The sequence below is a fragment of the Ranitomeya variabilis genome, chromosome 2 (genome assembly GCF_051348905.1).
Source record: "Ranitomeya variabilis isolate aRanVar5 chromosome 2, aRanVar5.hap1, whole genome shotgun sequence".
NCBI classification, from domain to species: Eukaryota; Metazoa; Chordata; class Amphibia; order Anura; family Dendrobatidae; genus Ranitomeya; species Ranitomeya variabilis.
In genome coordinates, this window is record NC_135233.1 from 575,267,891 (window position 1) to 575,279,042 (window position 11,152).

Consider the following 11,152-nt stretch of genomic DNA (forward strand, 5'->3'; position numbering starts at 1 on the left):
AAACGAACCAGTAAATGCCAAATTCAGCAACATTTTTAATGAAACCCAAATAGGTAAAAAAATCCCCCAAAGGTGGACAATCCTTTCAATAAGACTCCAGTATTACGAATGGCATGATATTTAAGGATTTTACATGGGATGCCAGTGGCTTCAAGTTACGCAATTGTATGTTACATTAAAGAGGTACTCTGATCATATAACCATCCTATCCTGTGGCTAAGTCACTAATATCAGATCAGTGGGGGTCCGACACTCGGCACACATTGAAGTTGTGCTGTTGAGCTCTATTCAATTTTTATATACAACCTCAGCAGTAGGTTACAGCTGATGGTGGAGGTGCCGTGTGTTGGACCTCATCAATCTGATATTAATGGCCTGACCAATGGATTAGTCATCATTATTATATGCCATATAAGCTCCAGAAGTTCCTGGGCAACCAGTAATATGTATATGGAGACATTAGTTCACGTCACAAGACCCATAGTTGGACTGTGAAATGCGGCCGTTAGGGCTCATGCAGACAAGCCTATAAATTGGAAGTGTGCTATATGATTTTTGATTGGACAGCACACTGACCAATATTTATCACAGTTTTATCAGCAGGAGATTATCACTAACCTGCTGCTATGTAGTCCTCTATATTCATGAGCTCTGCATAACCCCACCCTCACTATTGATTGACAGATTTCTGTGTAACCTGTGTATAGGCAGAAAGCTGCCGATCAGTGGTGGTGGCGGGGTTATACGGAGATCATGCCAATTTTAATCCCTTAAAGACTAATGACCTGTATAGCACGTCATGAGCAGGTGTGAGTTCCCACATCATGACATGCTCTACACTTCATTTATTTAAGCTGTCTCTGTCTGTAAGCACACAATCAAAGCGCCGTGCCTACAGCAGTCTCTGACAGCTGACCGGAACAGCAGGGGATGAGGAGACCCATTCTCTGATCACTACAACAGGTCAGTCAATCTGACTGACCAATGGTAGCATGTGATCGCCAGTATCTGTATCTCATTCTGCTCCCAAAGATCACAGTAAGGCTCTGCTCACATTTATCCTGGGCTCTGCACTGAGCTCTTACATCGGGGTTTCCAAGTAAATCTCTGAAATACGAGATTCATATGGAACCCCCAGCGGAAAATTCCCCATAATGAGAGAGACAGAGGCACAGGCCGCCATCTGACCTGTGATCTGGTGGTCTCTGTCATTTGAAGTGACTTTGAGAGGCCTGTATGACATGAAAATACCTAAAAGTGACACCATTTTAAAAACTGCACCACTCAAGGTACTCAAAACCACAATCAAGAAGTTTATTATCCCTTCAGGTGCTTGACAGGAATTTATAGAACGTGGAAGGAAAAAATAAACATTTTTTCACCAAAAATTTCCTTTAGACCCATTTTTTTTATTTTCATAAGGTTAACTGGAGAAATTGCACCATATAATTTGTTGTGCAATTTCTCCTGAGCATACCGACACCTCATATTGTGGGGGAAAAGCACTGTTTGTGTGCATAACAGGACTTGAAAGGAAAGGAGCACCATTTTACTTTTTCAATGTAAAATTTGCTGGAATAATTAGCAGATGCCATGTCGCATTTGGAGTGCCCCTGATGTGCCTAAACAGTGGAAACCATCAACAAGGGACACCATGTTGGAAACTAGACCCCTCAGGGAACTTGTCTAGACGTGTATTGAGCACCTTGAAACCTCAGGTGCGTCACAGAGGTTTATAACGTTGAGCCATAAAAATAAAAAAATCACATCTTTCCCACAAAAATTATTTTTAGCTCCAAACTTTCCATTTTAATAAGGGTAACTGGAGAAATTGCACCATATAATTTGTTGAGCAATTTCTCCTGAGCATGCTGATACCCCACATATGGGGGAAAACCACTGTTTAGGTGCACAACAAGGTTCAGAAGGGAAGGAGCACCATTTGACTTTTTAATGTAAAAGTTGCTAGAATAATCAGTGTATGCCATGTAACGTTTGGAGAGCCCCTGATGTGCCTACTCAGTGGAAACCTCTGACGAGTGGCCACATTTTTTAAACTAGACCTATCAGGGAACTTATCTAGATGAGTGGTGAGCACCCTGAACCCCCAAAGTGCTTTGCAGAATTATATAACATTGAGCCAATGAAAATGAAAGAAATCCTATTTTTCCGACAAAATTTTTTAGCGCCAAATTTTGTAATTTCACAAGGGTAACAGGAGAAAATGGACCCAAAATTTGTTGTGCAATTTCTCCTGAGTTCACCGATACCTCATATGTGGTCAAAAACTACTTTGGAGGCACAGTGCAAAGCTCAGAAGGAAAGTAGCGCCATATTACAGCTCAGATTTTACTGCACTGGTTTGAGGTGAGGTTGCCATGTCACATTGGCAGAGCCCCTGAGGTGCCAGAGCAGCAAAAAAACCCATAAGTTATCCCATTTTACCAATAAACCTCTCAATGAATTAATGTAGGGGTGCAGTGATCACCTTGAAACCACAGATGTGTCACAGAATTTTATACCATTGGGAAGTGAATAAAAAATAATTTACATTTTTAACCACCAAAGTTGTGTGCTAGCCCCAAATTTCATATTTTCATACATGGAAAATGGTCAAAATGGCACCAAAATATGTCCTACAATTTCTGCTGAATGTAGAAATACCCCATATCTGGCTGTACAATACTGCTTAGCCATACGGAGAGACTTGGGAGGGATGTAACGCTATTTGCCTCCTGGAGCCAGATTTTCCTAGAACAGTTTGCGGACTCCATATACAGAGCCCCAGAGTGCTAGAAAAGCAGAATTCCTCCTCACGTGACCCCGTTTTGGAAATGTAACCCCTTTGAGAATTTATCTACAGGTATAGTGATGATTTTGACTCCATGGGTGTTTTCCAGAAACAAGCAGCAATGGATGTTGTTAAGTGAAAATGGCAAACTGCCATTGTAGTGACCCGTACATTGTAATGACCAGTACATTTTGCCCAGCTCGTGCTTCTGGAGATATGCACTCGTAAATTAGACAGGCTCTCATCACTACAGAAATGCCAAACATGTGGGTGCTAAATGTGGTTTAGACACACACACTGGGGCTCAGAAGGGATGCAGGGGGGATTTGAAAGCGCAGAAATTGCTGAATTTCTTTTGGAGGGAGAGGAGCCATTTTGTTTTTCCAGAGCCTTTGTGCTACCAGTAACATGGAAGCCCCCTATATTTCCATTAACAGATGACAGACCTGATTGGGGACTTGCTTTTTTGCAGATTAAGTTGAAGCTTTTATTGGGAACATTTTACATCACATTTATGATCACATTTATCTGGCGCTCTACGCTGAGTACTTACATCAGGGTTTCCATCTAAATCTCTGAGTGATGTGATTCAGATGAAACCCATTGATGATGGATCCATTCACTAGAATCAGGCAACAGTGAGTTACTCTGGACTCTGTCTGGCCTCTGTTTAGCATTGTTTTTCTTCTCAGAAGTGCACAAAACTATGGCCGACGGCACTTTTATGCAATCCTAAAAAGATGGACACCGCCGGATCACAGGTCCTATGGCATCCACAGTGCCTCCATCTGCCTCATTATAGGCAATCTTCCGCCTGGGGTTCCGTCTAAATCACGTATTTCAGAGATTTACACGGAAACCCCGGTGTAAGCGCTCAGTGCAGAGTGCAGGATAAATGTGCGTAGAGCTGTACTACGATCTTTGGAAGGCACAATGAAAAAATCAACAGCAGATGAAGAATTGGATACAATATAAAGGAAAACTGGATCCGCGCTACAGTGCTGCAAAAACAACTCGAAATATGCACCAAATAATTCGCTTAGACAATGCACAGTAGATTAAACAACAAAGGGATGATTGCTGTAGTGCCCAGTATTATACACGACACCAAGTATGTACAAATACCACGACCGGCATCAGAGATGGGCCTGGAGAGCCGGTGAGAAAATGCCGCACTAACCGTTATTCCAGTACCCAGTGAATGATGGCGTATGTGGGTCCAATAGAAGGTGGTGTCCGTCGGGCTGGTGTGCGGGCAGATTGGACGAACGAGCAGACTGCCGTGTGGAAGAGCTACGCAGAGCCAGGGACAACTCCGGCCGGTAGCGTCCCTGGATGCGAGCGGGAAACAGCCAAGGGAGGAGCTCGCTGGCACAAGGCTCAGAGTGTGACGTCACTGAGCTTGGAGAAAGTACGGGGTGCCACAGGAATCAAACCGACGCGTTTAGAAGGAGCGACGTCCTTCTTCATCAGGGTTACTGATCCCTGAAAATGCCCCGCTATTTAACCCCCCAAGGTGTCACTCAAACTGCCCGGTCCGCCCTATAAGCCCGCTCCTAAGATGGTGTGCAATGGGAGTACTGGTAATCTAAGATAAAGTAAGGAATATAAGAGGCATGATCCGCAAAATAGACCTACTAGAAGTTATAACTTGTGTAGGAACAGCCTGTATGTGTTACACATGTAGTGCAGATATGGGACAATACTGCTGCAATAAATTAAGTGAAATTATGTAGAAATGGATAAAAACAAATCTTTAATAAATACTGAATTAAAATTGTACTAAAAAACTGATTAAAACCAATAAAATGAGACAGGGGATGCAAAATAAAACCAATCAAGGAACAGGGAGATAATGCACTCCCCTAATCCGATGGGAACCCCAAAGAAAGGGGGAAAAAGAAAGTACTGGCCTAAAAAGCAAAGTTTATACTTGTCGTGCTAGTAGTGGGTGTGAATTCCAACCCAAAGGTGTTGTTATTTAGATTAGATATGAAGAGGTCCAGCTCGACCTTAGGACCATTCCAGATGAAGAGCACGTCGTCGATAAAACGACGCCAAAGAACCAGACCTGTACGGAGGTTACCGAATGGAAAAATGCAGGACTCCTCCCACTTGGCTACAAAGATGTTGGCATACGCGGGAGCAAACCGTGTACCCATTGCAGTGCCACAGGTTTGCAGGAAGAAGTCACCTTCATACCAAAAATAGTTATGCTGTAAGATGAATTGGATGCACTCTTCGATAAAGGAGTCCTGCATTTTTCCATTCGGTAACCTCCGTACAGGTCTGGTTCTTTGGCGTCGTTTTATCGACGACGTGCTCTTCATCTGGAATGGTCCTAAGGTCGAGCTGGACCTCTTCATATCTAATCTAAATAACAACACTTTTGGGTTGGAATTCACACCCACTACTAGCACGACAAGTATAAACTTTCTGGACCTCAGCATTTTCATAGAGAGCAACCAGATATTCACCAAATGTTACCGCAAGGAGGTGGACTCCAACAGTTTTATTGGCATGACCAGCTGCCATCTTCCAGTCTGGCTCACAAATGTGCCCAAGGGCCAGTACACAAGAATCAGACGGAACTGCACTACCTTAGAAGACTTCAATAAGGACTCTGCCCTCCTTACCCAACAATTTTTGGATAAGGGTTACCCTAGGGGATTACTGGAACGTGCCAAGAAAGACATCATGGAGACACCCAGGGATGCCATATTACATAGAGTGAAATTTACCAACCAGCCAATGAATATTCAGGACCAGATCCATCAGCTACCCTTTATCACTCAATTCCATGCTGGGCACACCAAATTTAGGTCCATCATCAACAAACATTGGACTATACTTCAGGGGGACAAAATCATAGGGGAATTTTTGCCGCCCCTACCAAGATTCATATTTAAGAAGGCAAAATCCCTGGGCAGCATTATAGCCCCCACCACAAGACAATCCTCTAAGTACAAACAAATATCGGAGGCTTCTACTAACACTAAGACAGGGTTTACACCATGCGGATTTTGTCACGGGTGCCGGCATACATCCTTCCAGAAAACATGCCGTTCTACTTTTTCAGATATGGATGACAGGAATGAGTATACCATCAGAGACAACATTACATGTGCTTCTTCTATGGTTATATACGCCATTGAGTGCCCGTGCAGAAAACTTTACGTAGGCCGCACCAAGAGACCCATGATGGTCCGGATAAAGGAACATTTCACCAATATCCATAAAGGCTTCTTGGGCCATCCACTTTCCCGGCACTTTAGTGAGAGGCATGATAAATCCACTAGGGGCATCGTATTTTGGGGTATTCAAAAAGTTAAACAAAATTTAAGAGTAGGCAACCTGATAAAAGCCATGTCCAGGGCCGAATCCCATTGGATTTTCTCCCTTAACAGCCTTGCACCGAAAGGCCTCAACCATGGGCTTGAAATATTTGCTTTTTAGGCCAGTACTTTCTTTTTCCCCCTTTCTTTGGGGTTCCCATCGGATTAGGGGAGTGCATTATCTCCCTGTTCCTTGATTGGTTTTATTTTGCATCCCCTGTCTCATTTTATTGGTTTTAATCAGTTTTTTAGTACAATTAATTTTAATTCAGTATTTATTAAAGATTTGTTTTTATCCATTTCTACATAATTTCACTTAATTTATTGCAGCAGTATTGTCCCATATCTGCACTACATGTGTAACACATACAGGCTGTTCCTACACAAGTTATAACTTCTAGTAGGTCTATTTTGCGGATCATGCCTCTTATATTCCTTACTTTATCTTAGATTACCAGTACTCCCATTGCACACCATCTTAGGAGCGGGCTTATAGGGCGGACCGGGCAGTTTGAGTGACACCTTGGGGGGTTAAATAGCGGGGCATTTTCAGGGATCAGTAACCCTGATGAAGAAGGACGTCGCTCCTTCGAAACGCGTCGGTTTGATTCCTGTGGCACCCCGTACTTTCTCCAAGCTCAGTGACGTCACACGCTGAGCCTTGTGCCAGCGAGCTCCTCCCTTGGCTGTTTCCCGCTCGCATCCAGGGACGCTACCGGCCGGAGTTGTCCCTGGCTCTGCGTAGCTCTTCCACACGGCAGTCTGCTCGTTCGTCCAATCTGCCCGCACACCAGCCCGACGGACACCACCTTCTATTGGACCCACATACGCCATCATTCACTGGGTACTGGAATAACGGTTAGTGCGGCATTTTCTCACCGGCTCTCCAGGCCCATCTCTGATGCCGGTCGTGGTATTTGTACATACTTGGTGTCGTGTATAATACTGGGCACTACAGCAATCATCCCTTTGTTGTTTAATCTACTGTGCATTGTCTAAGCGAATTATTTGGTGCATATTTCGAGTTGTTTTTGCAGCACTGTAGCGCGGATCCAGTTTTCCTTTATATTGTATCTTTTCTCTGACAGTTTTAGCCTCTGTTCTGTCTTGGTTCCTGCGGCTCAGTGACTTTGGGAGGCAGCGCTGGTGTATTCTTTTGCATTATCAGATGAAGAATTGGTTTTATTTATTTTTTACGCCATTCCTCGCAAAGTATAAGTGATTAGGCTACTTTATTCTTCGGGTCGGTTCGATTACAGTGATACCAGATTTATAATCGGGTTTTTATGTTTGGCTGCTGTAATGCACTAAAGGACGCCTTTTATTGCAAAAACTTGTTTTCTGCATCCCCATATTTTGAGAGTTATAATTTTTCCATATTTTGCCCGACAGAATCATATGAGGGCTTGTTTTTTGCATGACGAGTTGACGTTTGTATTGGTACCATTTTCGGGAACATGACATTTTTGATTGCTTTCTATTCTGATCTTTGTGAGGCAGAATGAAGAAAAAACAGCAATTCAGGAATTTTTTTTTTTTTGTGTGTGTCGTTCCATGTGTGGTAAAATGGATAAGGCAGCTTTGTTTTTCGGGTCCATATGACTACAGAGATACACCATTTATATATTTTGTAATATTTTGGCGCTTTTGCACAATAACAACGATTTTATAGAAAAAGTAATCATTTTTGCATCGCTTTTTTTGTAGTAGCTATAACTTTTTATTTTTCTGCTGATAGAGCTGTAAGGTGGCTTGCTTTTTGTGGGACAAGATGAAGTTTTCAGCTGTACAATTTTTATTCACATTCGTCTTTTTGATCGTATTTTATTGCACTTTTTGTTCGGTGGTATGATGTTAAAGCATCGTTTTTTTGCCTTGTTTTTAATTTTTTTTACAGTTTTCACTGAAGGGGTTAACTGGTGGAGAAGTTTTATTGAGCGGGTCGATGCGGACGTGGTAATACCAAATATGTGTACTTTTTGGTTTTACATTTTTTTACATTAACCCCTTTACCCCCAAGGGTGGTTAATGACTGGGCCAATTTTTACAATTCTGACCACTGTTCCTTTATGAGGTTATAACTCTGGAATCATTCAACGGATCTTGATGACTCTGACAGTGTTTTCTTGTGACATATTGTACTTCATGATAGTGGTAAAATTTATTTGATATTACCTGCGTTTATCTGTGAAAAAGATGGAAATTTGGCGGAAAATTAAAAAATTTAGCAATTTTCCTACTTTGAATTTTTATGCCCTTAAATCACAGAGATATGTCACACAAAATACTTAGTAAATAACATTTCCCACATGTCTACTTTACATCAGCACAATTTTGGAACCAACATTTTTTTTTTTTAGGGAGTTATAAGGGTTAAAAGTTGACCAGCAATTTCTCATTTTTACAACACCATTTTTTTTTAGGGACCACATTGTTAGGGCTAGCGGAACGCACCAAGTAAATAGAGATGTTTATTATAATGGGTGCATTCGCAGCCCGGGGTCCACCGTACAGGAGGAACCTGCTGCTAGCGAATGGCGGCACTGTTTGGCGGTATAGACTAGCTCTGTTACTCCACAGAGTAGCCGTGAAAGGGGAAGCACTGCGCCCTGTTAGCCTCACAGGAGCACAAGCTTACTGCCAAGCTGATAGCAGTCAGTGGTTATGCAACATGCAATCTCCTCACCGGAGAAGCCGGTATTCTAGGGGCTTATTTCAGCCGGGTCTCTGAACACACTCATACAATCTCCTCACCGGAGGTGCCGATATTCTAGGGGCTTATTTCAGCCGGGTCCCTGAACACACTCATGCATAACCACGCTGGCGCAAAGCACATATATGAATTGATACTAGTGCGGCCATGCGAGCCTTATATAGCTGCAGCAAGAAAAAGACCTTCCTAGAAGGACCAATGAGAGACTGCCATACCTGTGCATGTGACCCTAAATCTCCACTGAGAGATCTTGCCCTGGGCATGCTCAGTGTGTGCAAAGCAGGACTTAGTCCTAGCACCTACAGGACCTTCCTGAAGGGACCAATGGACTTAGCTGCAGTATCTGACCATGTGACCCTCGATCTCCACTGAGAGATCTTACTCAGGGCATCATCAGAATGAGAAAAGCAGGACTTAGTCCCAGAAGCGTCTGCTCGCCGCTGCCCAGCACTGACTTCAATGGCAGAAGCAGGAAAAGCAGCAGTAACTCTTTGTACAGAGTGGGACTGAGCAAGACGTTGGGACCGACATCTCCGCTGAGCAGGCTCCACTGCGGCAGGAGAACAATGGGAGACCGCAGTGGAGATGGCCCGAGATTCCCCCTGTGCAGAGGCGGGAACTCGACCCCTAACATGGCCCCCCCTCCTTGGACCTTGCTATGCTCGAAGGCGGCAATGAGCTGCGGAGCTCGAATGCCCTCAGCAGGCTCCCACGACCTGTCCTCAGGACCATAACCCTTCCAATCCACCAAATAAAATTGTTTGCCACGTACCACCTTGCACTCCAAAATAGCGTTCACCTCGTAATCGTCCGTAGACGAACCCAATGTCCCAGCAGATGACTCGGAAAACCAGGACAGTACCGGGATGTATACAGGTTTCAAGAGGGACACATGAAAGGTGTCGGTGATACCCAGGTGTGGCGGAAAGGCCAAACGATAGACCACAGGGTTAACCTGTTCGAGGACCTTGAAAGGGCCCAAGTAGCGAGGTGCAAACTTAGTGGACTCAACTCGCAGCCTGATGTTATGGGCGGAGAGCCACACCAAGTCACCAGGAGCAAAGGTCGGAGCAGGGCGCCGATGTGCATCGGCGGAGGACCTCATTCTCTCCTTGGAGGCCCGAATGGCATCCTGAGTGCGGTCCCAAATATCCTGTGCCTCCACAGCCCAGTCTGCCACCCTGAAGTCGGCGGAAGACACGGGCATAGGCACAGGTACCTGCGGATGCTGACCATAATTGAGGAGGAATGGGGTTTGTCCAGTGGAGTCGGCTACGGCGTTGTTCAGTGCAAACTCTGCCCACGATAACAAGGATGCCCAGTCATCCTGCCTGGCTGAGACAAAATGTCTCAGATATGTGACCAAGGTTTGGTTGGCCCTCTCTACCAACCCATTTGTCTCGGGATGATATGCGGAAGAGAGATTTAACTCAATGCTGAGAAGATGACAAAGCTCTCTCCAGAACCGAGATGCGAACTGGGGACCCCGGACACTGACAATTTTGTCTGGCATACCGTGTAGGCGGAAGATGTGTTTTATGAACAACGCTGCCAAGGCCCATGCAGAAGGTAACCGTGGTAGCGGCACCAAATGCACCATTTTCGAGAAATGATCGGTGATGACCCAAATGATGGTACAGCCGCGAGACTTGGGTAAACCCACAACAAAGTCCACCCCGACCATCTCCCAGGGCCTGTCTGCCACCGGCAAGGGATAGAGTAACCCAGCTGGCCGTTGACGAGGAGATTTATTTTTGGCGCAGGAGACACACGCCTGAATATAATCTCTGACATCCCGGACCATATGTGGCCACCAGTACGTCCTCGCCAGCAGCTCAGATGTCCTCTTTGTCCCAAAGTGTCCACCTACCCTGGACAAATGAGCCCAAGAGAGAACCTCCTTTCGCAAATTAATGGGCACAAAAGTCTTGCCCGGAGGCACAGACTCTAGCGAAACTGGCGCTACGGTTCTCAGGCTCTCTGAAGGGACAATAAGCCGAGGCTCCCCTTCCTCCTCCTCAGATGACACAACAGAGCGAGAGAGAGCATCAGCACGAATGTTCTTCTCCCCAGCGAGATAATGAAGGGTGAAGTGGAACCGGGAGTAGAACAAGGACCATCTGGCCTGGCGAGAATTTAGCCGCTGGGCTGTTTGCAGATATAACAAATTTTTGTGGTCCGTGAAGACTTGAAAGGGAAAACGAGCCCCCTCCAAGAGATGTCTCCATTCCAAGAAAGCCAGCTTCATCGCTAGCAACTCCCTGTCCCCAATGGAATAATTCCTCTCCGCAGGTGTGAAGGTCTTGGAGAAGA